This window comes from Manis javanica, chromosome 13 (genome assembly GCF_040802235.1).
Source record: "Manis javanica isolate MJ-LG chromosome 13, MJ_LKY, whole genome shotgun sequence".
In the NCBI taxonomy this organism is placed as follows: Eukaryota; Metazoa; Chordata; class Mammalia; order Pholidota; family Manidae; genus Manis; species Manis javanica.
Genome location: NC_133168.1, coordinates 21,191,789 through 21,207,528, shown reverse-complemented (window position 1 = coordinate 21,207,528; position 15,740 = coordinate 21,191,789). Strand labels below are relative to the sequence as shown.

Below are 15,740 nucleotides of genomic sequence, written 5' to 3'. Positions count from 1 at the left end.
ATTCCCACTACTGATTTCAGAGATTCAACTTCAGTCCATTATGGCAACAGTGACATTGTTACCGATTTTAGCCTATCAGAATTGCAATCTATATGTATGTTTTAATAGGCAGAGACTGAAGTTTTTGAGCTGTTAAAAACTAATACTGGGGGGCAGAGCCAGCATGGCAGCATGAGTAGGACAGTGGGAATCTCCTTCCAAAATCATATATATTTTGAAAATACAACAAATACAACTAATCCTAAAAGAGAGACCAGAAGACACAGGACAACAGCCAGACTACATCCACTCGTGCGAAAGCCCAGCGCTTGGTTAAAGGGGTAAGATACAAGCCCCGGCCTGGCAGGACCCGAGCACACCTCCCCCCAGCTCCTGGTGGGAGGGAGAGGGAGCCCAGGACTGCTACACACCCAGCCCCAGCCACCCGCACCAGAGCGCAGACACAGTGCATGCATGGAGGGCTGAAAACTAGGGAAATAGGGCAGCAAGACATCTGAGCGGGTTCCAAAGCTGATGCCCCCGTGACAAAGAAAAGCGAGTGCTTTTTGAAAGTCTTAAAGGGACACGGACATAACAGCTGGATGGAAACAACAAAGGGCACAGTCCAGTGGCTGGAAATTACAGGGAAAACCAGGCACACTAACCCCCTGTGCAACAGCTCTGAGACCCCTCATGGAGGTAAACAGCCAAACAACCCCCACCCCCTGTCCATTACCCGTCCAGGCCCTGTGAAAAGAGAAAAGCAGCCTAAGGCAAGCCCTGCCCTCAGAAAGGGAGCTTTCTCCCTATCAGATAGCTGGGCAAGACACAAAGACCCAGTCTACACGCAATTACCCAACACAAGCCACTAGGGGTCACTGTTGTCCCAGTAAAGAAAGGCCAGTAGCAAGTGAAAAGTTTGGCCCCACCAGCTGACAGTCAATAGCACCTGTCAACATGAAAAGGCAAAAAAATATGATCCAGACAAGACTAACCCAGACAGCTTCGGCATCTGCTACATCTTCCCCTGAGAAGGAACCTGGGGAGATAGATTTAACCAGACTTCCTGAAAAAGAATTCAAAACAAAAGTCATAACCATGCTGATGGACTTGCAGAGAAATATGCAAGAACTAAGGAAGGAGAATACAGAAATAAAACAAGCTCTGGAAGGACTTCAAAACAGAATGGACGAGATGAAAGAGACCATTAATGGACTAGAAAACAGAACAGGAATGCAGAGAAGCTGATGCAGAGAGAGATAAAAGGATCTCCAGGAATGAAAGAATTCTTAGAGAGCTGAGTGACCAATTGAAAAGGAACAATATCCGCATTATAGGGGTACCAGAAGAAGAAGAGAGAGAAAAAGGGATAGAGAGTGTCTTTGAAGAACTAATTGCTGAAAACTTCCCCAAACTAGGGGAAGAAATGGCCTCTCAGACCACAGAGGTACACAGAACTCCCATGACAAGGGATCCAAGGAGGGCAACACCAAGACACATAATAATTAAAATGGCAAAGATCAAAGACAAGGACAAAGTATTAAAGGCAGCCAGAGAGAAAAAAAAGGTTACCTACAAAGGAAAACCCATCAGGCTATCATCAGACTTCTCAACAGAAACCCTACAGGCCAGAAGAGAATGGCATGATATACTTAATGCAATGAAACAGAAAGGCCTCGAACCAAGACTACTGTATCTAGCACGAATATCATTTAAATATGAAGGATGGATTAAACAATTCCCAGACAAGCAAAAGTTGAGGGAATTTGCCTCCCACAAACCACCTCTACAGGGCATCCTACAGGGACTGCTCTAGATGGAAGCACTCCTAAAAAGAGCACAGAACAGAACACCCAACATATGAAGAAGGGAGGAGGAGAAATAAGAAGGGAGAGAAATAAAGAATCATCAGACCGCGTTTATAATAGCTCAACAAGCGAGTTAAGTTAGACAGTAAGATAGTAAAGAAGCTAACCCTGAACCTTTGATAACCATAAACTTAAAGCCTGCAATGGCAATAAGTTCATACCTCTCAATAATCACCCTAAATGTAAATGGACTGAATGCACCAATCAAAAGACACAGAGTAATAGAATGGATAAAAAAGCAAGATCCATCCATATGCTGCTTACAAGAGACTCACCTCAAACCCAAAGACATGCACAGACTTAAAGTCAAGGGATGGAAAAAGATATTTCATGCAAACAACAGAGAGAAGAAAGCAGGTGTTGCAATTCTGGTATCAGACAAAACAGACTTCAAAATAAAGAAAGTAAATAAAGACAAAGAAGGACATTACATAATAATAAAGGGCTCAGTCCAACAAGAGGATATAACCATTATAAATATATATGCACCCAATACAGGAGCACCAACATACCTGAAACAAATACTAACAGAACTAAAGGAGGAAATAGAATGCAATGCACTCATTCTAGGAGACTTCAACACACCACTCACTCCAAAAGACAGATCCACCAGACAGAAAATAAGTAAGGACACAGAGGCACTGAATAACACACTAGAACAGATGGACCTAGTAGACATCTACAGAACTCTACATCCAAAAGCAACAGGATACATATTCTTCTCAAGTGCACATGGAACATTCTCCAGAATAGACCACATACTAGGCCACAAAAAGAGCATCAGTAAATTCCAAAAGATTGAAATCCTACCAACCAACTTTTCAAACCACAAAGGAATAAAACTAGAAATAAACTGTACAAAGAAAGCAAAAAGGCTCACAAACACATGGAGGCTTAACAACACACTCCTAAATAATTAATGGATCAATGACCAAATCAAAATGGAGATCCAGCAATATATGGAAACAAACAACAACAACAACACTAAGCACCAACTACTGTGGGACACAGCAAAAGCAGTCTTAAGAGGAAAGTATATAGCAATCCAGGCATATTTAAAAAAGGAAGAACAATCCCAAATAAATGGTCTAATGTCACAATTATCAAAATTGGAAAAAGAAGAACAAATGAGGCCTAAGATCAGCAGAAAGAGGGACATAGTAAAGATCAGAGAAGAAATAAATAAAATTGAAAAGAATAAAACAATAGCAAAAATCAATGAAACCAAGAGCTGGTTCTTCGAAAAAATAAACAAAATAGATAAGCCTCTAGGCAGACTTATTAAGAGGAAAAGAGAGTCAACACTAATCAACAGTATCAGAAACGAGAAAGGAAAAATCACGATGGAACCCACAGAAATACAAAGAATTATTAGTGAGTACTATGAAAACCTATATGCTAACAAGCTTGGAAACCTAGGAGAAATGGACAACTTCCTAGAAAAATATAACTTTGCAAGACTGACCCAGAAAGAAACAGAAAATCTAAACAGACCAATTACCAGCAACAAAATTGAAGCGGTAATCAAAAAACTACCAAAGAACAAAACCCCCGGGCCAGATGGATTCACCTCAGAATTTTATCAGCCATATAGGGAAGACATAATACCCATTCCCCTTAAAGTTTTCAAACAAATAGAAGAGGAGGGGATACTCCCAAACTCATTCTATGAAGCTAACATCACCCTAATACCAAAACTAGGCAAAGACCCCATCAAAAAAGAAAACTACAGACCAATATCCCTGATGAACATAGATGCAAAAATACTCAACAAAATATTAGCAAACTGAATTCAAAAATACATCAAAAGGATCGTACACCATGACCAAGTGGGATTCATCCCAGGGATGGCAGGATGGTACAACATTCGAAGTCCATCAACATCATCTACCACATCAACAAAAAGAAAGACAAAAACCACATGATCATCTCCATAGATGCTGAAAAAGCATTTGACAAAGTTCAACATCCATTCATGATAAAAACTCTCAAAAAATAGGAATAGAGGGCAAGTACCTCAACATAATAAAGGCCATCTATGATAAACCCACAGCCAACATTATATTGAACAGCGGGAAGCTGAAAGCTTTTCCTCTGAGATCGGGAACTAGACAGGGATGCCCACTCTCCCCACTGTAATTTAACATAGTACTGGAGGTCCTAGCCACGGGCATTAGACAAAACAAAGAAATACAAGGAATCCAGATTGGTAAAGAAGAAGTTAAACTGTCACTATTTGCAGATGACATGATACTATACATAAAAAACCCTAAAGACTCCACCCGAAAACTACTCGAACTGATAATGGAATACAGCAAAGTTGCAGGATACAAACTCAACACACAGAAATCTGTGGCTTTCCTATACACTAACAATGAACCAACAGAAAAAGAAATCAGGAAAACAACTCCATTCACAATTGCATCAAAAAAAATAAAATACCTAGGAATAAACCTAACCAAAGAAGTGAAAGGCTTATACTCTGAAAACTACAAGTCACTCTTAAGAGAAATTAAAGGGGACACTAACAAATGGAAACTCATCCCATGCTCGTGGCTAGGAAGAATTAATATCGTCAAAATGGCCATCCTGCCCAAAGCAATATACAGATTTGATGCAATCCCTATGAAACTACCAGCAACATTCTTCAATGAACTGGAACAAATAATTCAAAAATTCATATGGAAACACCAAAGACCCCGAATAGCCAAAGCAATCCTGAGAAAGAAGAATAAAGTAGGGGGGATCTCACTCCCCAACTTCAAGCTCTACTATAAAGCCATAGTAATCAAGACAGTTTGGTACTGGCACAAGAACAGAGCCACAGACCAATGGAACAGACTAGAAATCCAGACATTAACCCAGACATATATGGTCAATTAATATTTGATAAAGGAGCCATGGACATACAATGGTGAAATGACAGTCTCTTCAACAGATGGTGCTGGCAAAACTGGACAGCTACATGTAGGAGAATGAAACTGGACCATCATCTTACCCCATATACAAAAGTAAACTCAAAATGGATCAAAGACCTGAATGTAAGTCATGAAACCATTAAACTCTTGGAAAAAAACATAGGCAAAAACCTCTTAGACATAAACATGAGTGACCTCTTCTTGAACATATCTCCCCGGGCAAGGAAAACAACAGCAAAAATGAACAAGTGGGACTATATCGAGCTGAAAAGCTTCTGTACAGCAAAAGACACCATCAATAGAACAAAAAGGAACCCTACAGTATGGGAGAATATATTTGAAAATGACAGATCCGATAAAGGCTTGATGTCCAGAATATATAAAGAGCTCACATGCCTCAACAAACAAAAAACAAATAACCCAATTAAAAAATGGGCAGAGGAACTGAACAGACAGTTCTCTAAAAAAGAAATATAGATGGCCAACAGACACATGAAAAGATACTCCACATCACTAATTATCAGAGAAATGCAAATTAAAACTACAATGAGGTATCACCTCACACCAGTAAGGATAGCTGCCATCCAAAACACAAACAACAACAAAATATTGGCAAGGCTGTGGAGAAAGGGGAACCCTCCTACACTGCTGGTGGGAATGTAAATTAGTTCAGCCATTGTGGAAAGCAGTATGGAGGTTCATCAAAATGCTCAGAACAGACTTACCATTTGACCCAGGAATTCCACTCCTAGGAATTTACCCTAAGAATGCAGCAATCAAGTTTGAGAAAGACAGAAGCACCCCTATGTTTATCGCAGCACTATTTACAATAGCCAAGAATTGGAAGCAACCTAAATGTCCATCGATAGATGAATGGATAAAGAAGATGTGGTACATATACACAATGGAATACTACTCAACCATAAGAAAAGAGCAAATCCTACCATTTGCAGCAAAATGGATGGAGCTGGAGGGTATTATGCTCAGCGAAATAAGCCAGGCGGAGAAAGAGAAATACCAAATGATTTTACCCATCTGTGGAGTATAAGAACAAAGGAAAAACTGAAGGAACAAAACAGCAGCAGAATCACAGAACTCAAGATGGACTAACAGGTACCAAAGGGAAAGGGACTGGGGAGGATGGGTGGGTAGGGAGGGATAAGGGGGGGAAGAAAAAGGGGGTATTAAGATTAGCATGCATGGGGGGGGTGGGAGAAAGGGGAGGGCTGTACAACACAGAGAAGACAAGTAGTGATTCTACAACACTTTGCTATGCTGATGGACAGTGACTGTAAAGGGGTTTATAGGGGGGGCCTGGTATAGGGGAGAGCCTAGTAAACATAATATTCATCATGTAAGTGTAGATTAATGATAACAAAAAAAAAAAGCAGTTCCTGTGTGGTGACCTCCAATGAGTTCTACACAATGGTACAAAGGGCATATGAAAGTGTAGGCAAAGGGTTTGTTTGTGTTTATACAGAGGATCAAAGCCTAATTTGGCTATCCAGAAAATGAACTAAGATACGATATGAAAAAAAACTTCCAACATCAGCACTCTCTGGAAGACTCATGCCAGAAGATGATCATCAAAAAACCCCAACAAAGATACATGTGCTGCTACAGGTGTAGATGCACTCATCCCACCGGTTCCTGGACTTGCCATGGGAATGAAGAAGGAGATATCTAAGCTGGCCTGTGCATACAGTAAAACAACAAATTTGACTGGATGTACACTCTTGTAACGCCACCAAAAATTAGGAGAAGTGCAAATTGTAGCGCTCCAAAATCTTATAACTACAGACTATTTACTGTTAAAAGAACATATGGGATGTGAACAGTCCCCAGGAATGGGTTGTTTTAATTTGTCTAATTTCTCTCAGACTGTTCAAATTCAGTTGGACAATATCCACCATATCACAGATAAGTTTTCACAAATGCCTAAGTTGCCTAACTGGTTTTCTTGGTTTCACTAGAGATGGCTGGTAATTATAGGTATGCTTTGGTTATGTAACTGTATTCCTATTATGTTAATGTGTGTGCACAATTTAATTAGTAGTTTAAAACCTACACATACTGAAGTTACTCTACAAGAAGATATGTCAAAGAAATAATCAATCTTCCCATGTTATCTTCTGTCTGCTACTCCTATAGCTTTTCTTCTTCCTTCCTAATTACAACCCCTAAATAGAATTCGTGCCTCATATAGAATTTACCATGTATCACAATTCTTCCAAGTGGTAAAGATACCTCAAGACAAATGCTGGGCATAGAAGTCACAGGGCATAAATATGCAAAGAAGTAAAAAACTAACCTTTTCAAACAATAAGGCTTCTCTCTCACTTGCCAACTTTACATTTCCCTGTATGGCCCCAGAAGATGATTGGTTAGCCAGAGACGGGTAAGATTCCTCAAGGGAGGAACAACCTAAGACAGGCACAGTCACAGGGGGGCCATCAGGTGAGAAATTGGGGATCAACAGAGGTGAGGCTTAGAACCTCTCCCCTACTGTTCTGAAAAATCTGCTGCATCCATGGATGTTTTATTGCCCTTGTCTAGCTTGGATTAACACATAGTCTACAGGCACACACCTGATCATCTACATTTGCTCTCTTACAACACTAAACTATGTTTTCTACCTTTATCTTGCATCTACCTACCACTTCAGCATTTTATTAAAAATAATAATAATAGAGAAATGTGGTATCCACATATAAATCAAGTATAAAAAATCAAAGGAATATTCATATTTGAACTGACTGTTTATAGTTCATAATGCATGATCAAAACCAAAAGTTTCTGTGATGACTGCCCTTGTACTGTTCACCATGTAACTTATTCACTATGTAAGAATTTGTTCTCCATGTAAGAACTTGTTCGTTATGCTTCAGAAGATTGGAGACTGATGAAAATTAGGCTTGGGGTGGATTAATGATTATACATTGAGCATTGAGTCCCCTATACAGAATTTTATTTTATTGTTGTTAACAACCATTTGATCAATAAATAGGAGAGATGCCCTCACAAAAAAAAAAAAAGTACACACTTCCAATTGTAAAATAAATACATAACCGGAATGTAATGTATAGCATAAGGAATATAGTCAAAATATTGTAACAACTTGGTATGGTGATAGCTGGTACCTAGAATTATCATGTATATAAATGTTCAATCACTGTGTTGTACACCTGAAACTAATGTAATACTGTGTATCAACTACCCTTCAATAAAAAACAATTATCTAAAAAAATAATAATAATAAAATAAAAAATAAAAAATAAACTAATACTATGACTTTTTTACGGTGAGGAAACTGTCAGAAACATAGGATTAGAAGTAAGAAATTTGTTTTGTGAGTGCATCCTTTATGTTTAATAGCTGCACTAGAAGCCAACTGCTTTTCCTATTTCTTTTTCTCAGGGAAAGAATAAAGATCAATAAAGTACGCTTGAGAATCATAAGAATTCATTGTTCTAGTTTGTGTTATTACAAGAAAAAATATACCAAGAGTGAGAGAACATCTTATAACCATGAAGGTGAAATTGAGATTCTTCCTTAGTCCTCTCTCTAGACTCCATTTTCCCACTTAATATACCCAGAGCAGCTTTCTCTCAGCTTCCAGAACTGGAGAACAAATTGAAAGTAATGAGTATAGTTCTGGCAAATGTGACACAGGACTCCAAAGCATTTTAAGGGAAAACTTTTATAAGACAAATGAATAACTGTAATAAATCTGCAAAAAGGTTAACCCCCTTATCTGAATGTACAGCCTTCCCATGAAACATTTCATAAGCCAAAATGGCATAAAGCAAAGAAACAATGACTGTTAATTTAAATGGAAATACTTTTTAGTATTCCCAGATCTAAAAAATAACCTCTTGTAGGCTTTTCTATACCTTAGGACCCATCTTTCTAATTGCATAAAATAAATCGAGATGAAGACAGGTGCACACAGACATGGTTCAAAGACATGGCGGCTTGAGGCTGAGACACAGAGTGTACTTCCCCGGGAAGGAACTTGGGGGCGCCACTCTCCCCGCTCTGGGTGTGCGCAGCCTCTATCAGGGCTCACGAAAGAAAAGGAGTGCTGAAGGCTATTTTCACTTCACCTTTTTAGTAAAAGAGAAAATCCTCATTAGATTTCTTTAGCAAAAAAGGTTCTAATATAGGACTTTCATAACAGCAAAGTGGCACACTGTGAACTTTTGAAAAGTGGAAAAATATCAGTATTTGAAAAAGGTAATTCAAAGATTAAGACATGCCTAGCTCAGGAATTTCCTGAGCTTTAAAGAAAGTTTGTCTTTCTTAATTCCCTTGACATGTGAATAAGTTTTCAAAACTAAGAAGGGCTTATTGGCAGAACCTGGAAAATCATGAGAAATAAGGGCATTCTGGCTGATTGGGGGGCATTTAATGGAAAGATTAAAAACATAAGTCTTTTTTAATGTATTCACTTTTTATTTAGTATGTTTCTATATTATTTTTTAATACAAATGAAAGTACTATAGGCTTTCCCTTTGAATTTACCATTTTTAACACTTTCAGTTTGCATTTATGCATATTTAATTTTAAAGCTTAATTACATGAGAATTTAGAGATTGTCACAGGTTAAACCTTTTAAGGAGTTCATTCATTCTTACAATATGAATGAGAAAGTAATTTTCACAAAACATTATGTCTTTTTCTGAGGGCTCAGAAGAAAATCCTGTGTAATATGCTTGACAAATTTTTATTACCTCTTGGCACTTTTCGGATTTTATGCAGATGGTAGTATCCATTCTTCCTAAATTGTTCCATTTCATTTTGAAGGAATTTTGATTTGGAATCCAAGATACATTCCCTGAGGAAAGGGCACCATTCCGGTGACTTTTCCTCACCACACCACACCATACATCTGCCCCTGGGGTTTTCAGCCTATATTCCCTGGTGACTTCTCTCTACTGGGTGCCTTGTCATGGTAATTCCAGTGGTTCCAGCAGTTTCTTAAATGGCCTTCTTGTTACAAAAACGTAAACTTCAAATTTCAAGGAAAGCCAAATACAAGGTTCCAAATTCTATTTTGATATTACATGTTAAAAGGTAAACCCTGGTATTCCTTTTCTTTTAATGAGAAAAAGTTATTGAAAAAGTACATAACTAAAAGCAAGACAGTTATATACCCATTTAAAAATAATAAAATACACATCTAGAGCCAACAGAAATGTCAGATTAGACTTGTGTTTTTAGCTGGATTTTCCTTTCTTTAAAGTTGATTCTGATTTTCAGTTTGCTCTTAGTATACTTTATTATTATTATTTATTAGTTTTATAATAAAGAACATCCATAAAGCTTTCAAATAAATATCAACCTAATGAGTTAACTGTTAAATGTCCTTAATTTTTGCTATAATCTTTTGTTCATAATTCAGATGCCAAATTGGTAAAACATACCAATTTATAATTAACAAATATGAAATTTCCGAAAGGTCTTTCAGGTGTTTCATTCTTCAACTTAGCTATGACTTTCAAGGGTTAAAACTTTATTTTACAGAAACAGGAATACTAGCTTCTGGACATCATGGAGGAAAAAAAGAGCTGTGCTAGGAAGGAAATACCCAACAGCATCTGAAGAACAGGGCTGCACACCAGAACTGCTCCCCAGCTCCCCCTGGAAACTCCTTCTCCCAAGAACACAGGCTGGGTGGGCATTGCTACAAGTCATTCTAGCTGCCTCTTCATTTTCTATTATTGTTGGAAACATCTGCCACACACCAGACAGTTCTCCCATTTCCCCCAGGGGTCTGCTCTAAGGGCAGGAATACAGCACCCACCACCCATGAGGACACAAGGTCTGTGACTGCTGTCTCTCCGATGACTGGAAGAGGGCCTGGCATTAGCAGATACTCTACCAGTATGTGTTGAATGAACAAATGACACTGGAGAAACATGCAGTATTTAAGTTTTTTGTCTATTTGTGCCCATGATAAGGTAAACTCTGGGGGCAAGAATATGATCTTCTCAGCATCTAGTAGGACACTGATATATAACTAATTGTAATGCCCAAAGCCCGTAATTTACAGCATAACACTATGGGAATAGGCAGTATGGTATAGTGGCTAAAAGTTTAGATGCAAGAAAGCAGACTGCCTGGTTTCAAATCCCAGCTCCACCTTTATGAGTTGCGTAACCTTTGGGCAGACAATTTCACTTTTCTTTTAAAACAGAGATAGTAAGAATATCTACCGTACATGGTAGTTGCAAGAACTAAATGTCAAAACACCAAAAAAATGCTTAGAACAAACCAAGAACATAATATGATAGTAGTGTCTTCTGTATTATTATTAACAGTTAATTTAGTTTTAAAGTCTTCTAACTCTAGCCTTTAGATTTTTTAGTTCATTTACTCAGAAAAACACAACTTCCTGTTTCTAAGGAGGGAAAAAAGCTTTTAAAAATTATAAAAAGACTCAAAGGCTTCTTGGACATCAAATAGCTCTTACAAAACATTTTAATGAGTTAAGTGTAAAGGAATCAAAAACATACGGATCAAATTTCCTTTATAATACACATGGGCTTAAAATGAAGAGAAAAGTGCTTAGCAAAACACACTTTGGGTTTGCCAAACACAAAACACTGAAAAACATTTCAAGACACTCCGCAGACTCACAACAGAACCAAGTCCCCCCAATCTACAGTTAAAATCCCCACTCATCTGGACCACTGAGGCCCAAACTGGTCTACAGCTTGTCATCTTTTGATCCATCTCAAAGGCTAACCTCCCAATTTATGAGGAAGTATGTTCTTCCTCAGAAGCAGTACATAAGCAGTTTATAAATTAAAAGGTACAAGTAGGTTATCATCTGCATATGATTTTAATATTGATATTTTATTGAAGACCTGTAACTATGCATGTGAGTGCAATAATATGTGTTGCATACAGCAAAACTAAGAGGTAGACAAACACTTCATAATGAGTTGGTCTTACTTTTATTTTTCTGAGTTCAACACAACCATGAGTAGGAGGCAACTTGGACATTTGAAAGTATTGGATCAAATAATATTCTAAAAATTGTTTTCTGCATAAAAATATGTTTTTCTAAGATGATTTTCACTTTGAGAGTCTTAATGCCACTCTGCCTACATGTTATCTGTATTGGAAAACATGTAATTACCTGACCTTTCCCTTATGTATTAAGTCTATGACATTTTCTATACCTCTAATTTAAGAAAAAAAATGTTTCGGGTTTTAGAGTTTTTCTGAAATACATAATTTTCTACACTGAACCCATTTAGATGCTTTCATAGAGGAGCAAAGAAAAGCAGCCTACAAGATTAACTGACACCCAGAAAAGCAGAGATGAATAAAAAAACCAATGTTAATATTAATGACCTAGTCACATCTAAAGAAGCAACTTTTAGTACCATAGACAGACATAATGACCTGTTATTTTTTGCTGCTAAGCCCTGCTACATGTATTTCCCATAGTAACCTGGATCCAATATTATAGAACTTAGTGCATTGAGTTAGTCAGTCTCTCTGTAAATAAAACATTAGGATAAACTGGAAAAGAATTCAATGTTTCTGAATATATCTTAAATTAAGATCAGAGGGTAGCAAAACTAATTCAAAACATATTTCTCTGTTTTTAAAAGTATTACTGTTCATTTTTTCCTATATTTTTTCTTAATGACTTCACTAGAAAGATGCTGGCCTAAAAAGTGTTTTTCCCTGTTTAAGAGCAATGTGGGTGGCCCCTTCCTTTAGGGACTGTCAGATTCTCTTTGAGTAGGAAGTCTGCCACTCAAAGAACAATCTTAAGGATAAAGTGTTGATCTGATATGCACATACATTGCCTCATTTTTAGAACTAATTAAAAATTTGGTGAATACAGACATTAGTTTGCATTTCATCATTAGTTTTATAGAAATGTCACAGTACAGTACCTTTTATCATCTCACTAATCCCCTACCCATTACTCCAGTTTACATGAGAATCTTCTTTTTGATGAATTCAGAATCAGATTTTCTGTATGCCAGTTATCTTGGCTCACAAGAGGCGGGGGTTTTATAACTAAAACAGTTTCTAAAACTGTTTATACCTAAAACTGTTTTAGGTATAAAATTAAAATCATCACTTTGAAAGTAAAATTTTATGACGACGTTTTATTCTATGCACATTTTGATTTCTTATAACCAAAAAGTAACCTATCTCGGACGTCTGCGATTTTTGCCATAGAAAAAATGTCAAAATTTTCAAAAGGATCAGTCTTTAGACAGAAGGACCAGTTGAAATTAGTAAAAGACTACATTATAAATTATTCTCAAAGAAAATGCATTTGAATTAATTTAAATATTTAAAAGTGACTCAAAATAATCTAATAAAGTTACCTAGATGTAAGGAAAAGGAAGTTTTCGACCAGAATTCCCTCCCGGCCTTGACGGTGCCCACTGTGCCTAACACAAGGGCCTGTCCGCGCATGGGCGGGGTGTCTACGGGCGGCACAGCGGCCGGTCTCTCACGGAAGGTCCAGCCCCGGCGAGGGTGGAAAGGCTGCTCGCGCCTGAGTTCCCGTATGTAAGTGGGCGGGGGGCCGCCGGTCACCAGGGGCCCGCCCACAGAGTTCCTCCCGGGCCTGGGGCGGGGGGTGGGGGGAGAAGAGAGAGAGCGCGCGGCGCGGCTGGGGAGGCGGGGCTCGGAGACGAGCGATGGGGGCGGAGCGCGCGGAGGGAGACAGGCCGGGCCGCGAGAATAAACCCCTTCGTCTGCAGCCCTCGCCCTCGCTTCCTTTGGTCTCACCGGATCCATGTATGGAACTAGCGCCGGGCAGGGAACCCCATCCCTTCCAGGGAACCCCCTCCCTCCCAGAGCTGCACTATACTTCAGCTACTTGTTCGTATTATTTTTCACATGTAAATGAGATTTCTGGGATAATTAATAATGTGTAATACAAAATGAATAATTAGTAATGCAGACTGTTCTTTAATACAATAAACATTTACCAGAAATCTTGATTATGGCATTAGTCACTTAAAGATTTGAGTAGGGAGCAAACTCAGACCAGCTACTATGTAAACCACCAAAAGTGTAAAATAAATGAATATCAAATTAATGAAGCTCTAGTACTTAACATGTTATGCGAAGGAAATAACCACAGGTACTCACTACTTGACCGATTTCATGAATTGGGTCAACTTTGAAAAGCATCAGCTCTAAGAACATTTGTGGTCTCTGACTACTTATTGTCACTCAGATATGCAAGTATAATGGTTATTGATCACATAGAAATATTTTAAAAGTACAATTGAACTCATCAAAATAAAATCTTTAAATTTAGCATGTCTACTTGGTCTAACCTCCTTTCCATGAAAGCTTATGAAAAAGACTCTAGATTCACTTATTCATCAAACCTATACTAAAGATCCAGTACATGCTAGCCACTGAGGAATCCAAGAGTAATAAGATGTCACAGGTTTAACCATAGGCTATAATTTATTTAAAATTAAGATTTAAAGCCTGAAAAATTACAGACTTGAAAGAGACCTCAGAAATGATCTAATCCAACCTATTCATTTTAAGCCCCAGGGCAGTCAAAAGATTTGTCCAAATTAATTGCCATTCGGTATGTTTAAAAGTTTAAAAAGACTACTGCATAATTTAAGCTCTTTTCAGATGTATGTAAAGTCTAGTGCATTAGTTTATGTAGCCACTATTTATAATTTTATTCTTTAATAGTTGTATATGATATTCGTTGGCTCATAATAGGTTTGTTTGTTGTTTCCTTTAAGCAAAATCTGTCTGAACATCCAGTCTGGAATCGTGCTTATTAAGACGAGGCTATGTGCTCTGGTTCTTGTTTGGACCAGTTAATTTGATTATGTGCCATGGTCTTAAGTCTGACCAGTTATCTCATACACATTTGAGGCAATCTAGACAAGACACTACAGCTAAATCAAATAAAATCTGTTTAGAGAAACTGCTCAGCCAAATATCCTGATGAAAATGAATCTGCAGGCAGAAGAGGGTCCTTGTTGATAGCTAGGCAAAAATACTCAGTGACTATTTAAGGATTATTCCACTTTTTTTTTTCTATCTAATTATCTTCTTATCAGTTTGTCTTGCAGCAGCAGCTGAAGTGACATCCATTCTCAATTCATGTTCAGGTGAGTGTAACTATTTTGAAAAAGACAGTCATAGTGACTGTCAGTTGGCATCTCCCTTCCAAAAAACCCCAGTTGTATTCAGATATTCATTGCTCAGAGAGGATGATCCAATAAGGAGCTGAAAGATAAATCTGCTTTAGCTTAAGCCAGTCATGATTTTCCCATTCCCCTTGCCAGTGATTGTCGATGGCTGTTTAAAAGGAAGTTTGTAGGCGTATATCTGGGAAAGGTTTCCATGACTAGATGGTTAGCTAACCCCCAAAGTTTAATTCTTCCCTTCCATAGCATGATCTGGAAAAGAGCTGCCCATCCAGGCACAAAGAGGATGTGTGCTTGGGGGATCAGGGCTGCATGTATGTAAACAAGAAGCTGTGACATTGGGGGCCTGAATGCATTTGGCTTGGGACAGCTGTATCTAAGCTGGCAAAGGAGCACTCTTCCTGCGTGAACCCCAAAGAACCACTGCGGAATAAACAGCTCCAGACAATACCACCTTTCAAACAACCTCTTGGCTACATTGGTTTCACCACCCACATCAGCTCCCCATTATAGAAAACTCAAAACAATACTAAGGACTAACTAGGTCTGTAGCAGAGCTACTGAGAGAGGTGGTTTAGGACCCTGGCTTTGAAGGCTGTACCTACTCTCCCTGTAAGAAGCCAGTGGGGAAGAAGAATGCCTTATGGACCAGTGTAAGGAACAGGGGCCTATGCTGAGAAGCCCAGGAAAAGGACTGATTTCCTGTAGTCTGGCTAGAAGGGGGCTTGACAGTCATTACAATTCAACCTAAAAATAAATATGATCTTATTTTGTAAGATGAACTTGTGAACATGCCAAGT

The 15,740-nt window shown here is 38.3% G+C and overlaps 1 long non-coding RNA gene across 1 annotated transcript in view; it reads right to left on the bottom strand.

The window, feature by feature from the left end:
• Positions 1-13,291, bottom strand: part of LOC140845331 (uncharacterized) — a 54,283-nt gene extending 40,992 nt beyond the window's left edge. Inside the window, exon 1 of the long non-coding RNA XR_012124110.1 lies at positions 13,129-13,291. This is a non-coding gene — a long non-coding RNA (uncharacterized lncRNA). The remainder of the gene's footprint in view (positions 1-13,128) is intronic.
• Between the last annotated feature and the right edge of the window lie 2,449 nt (positions 13,292-15,740).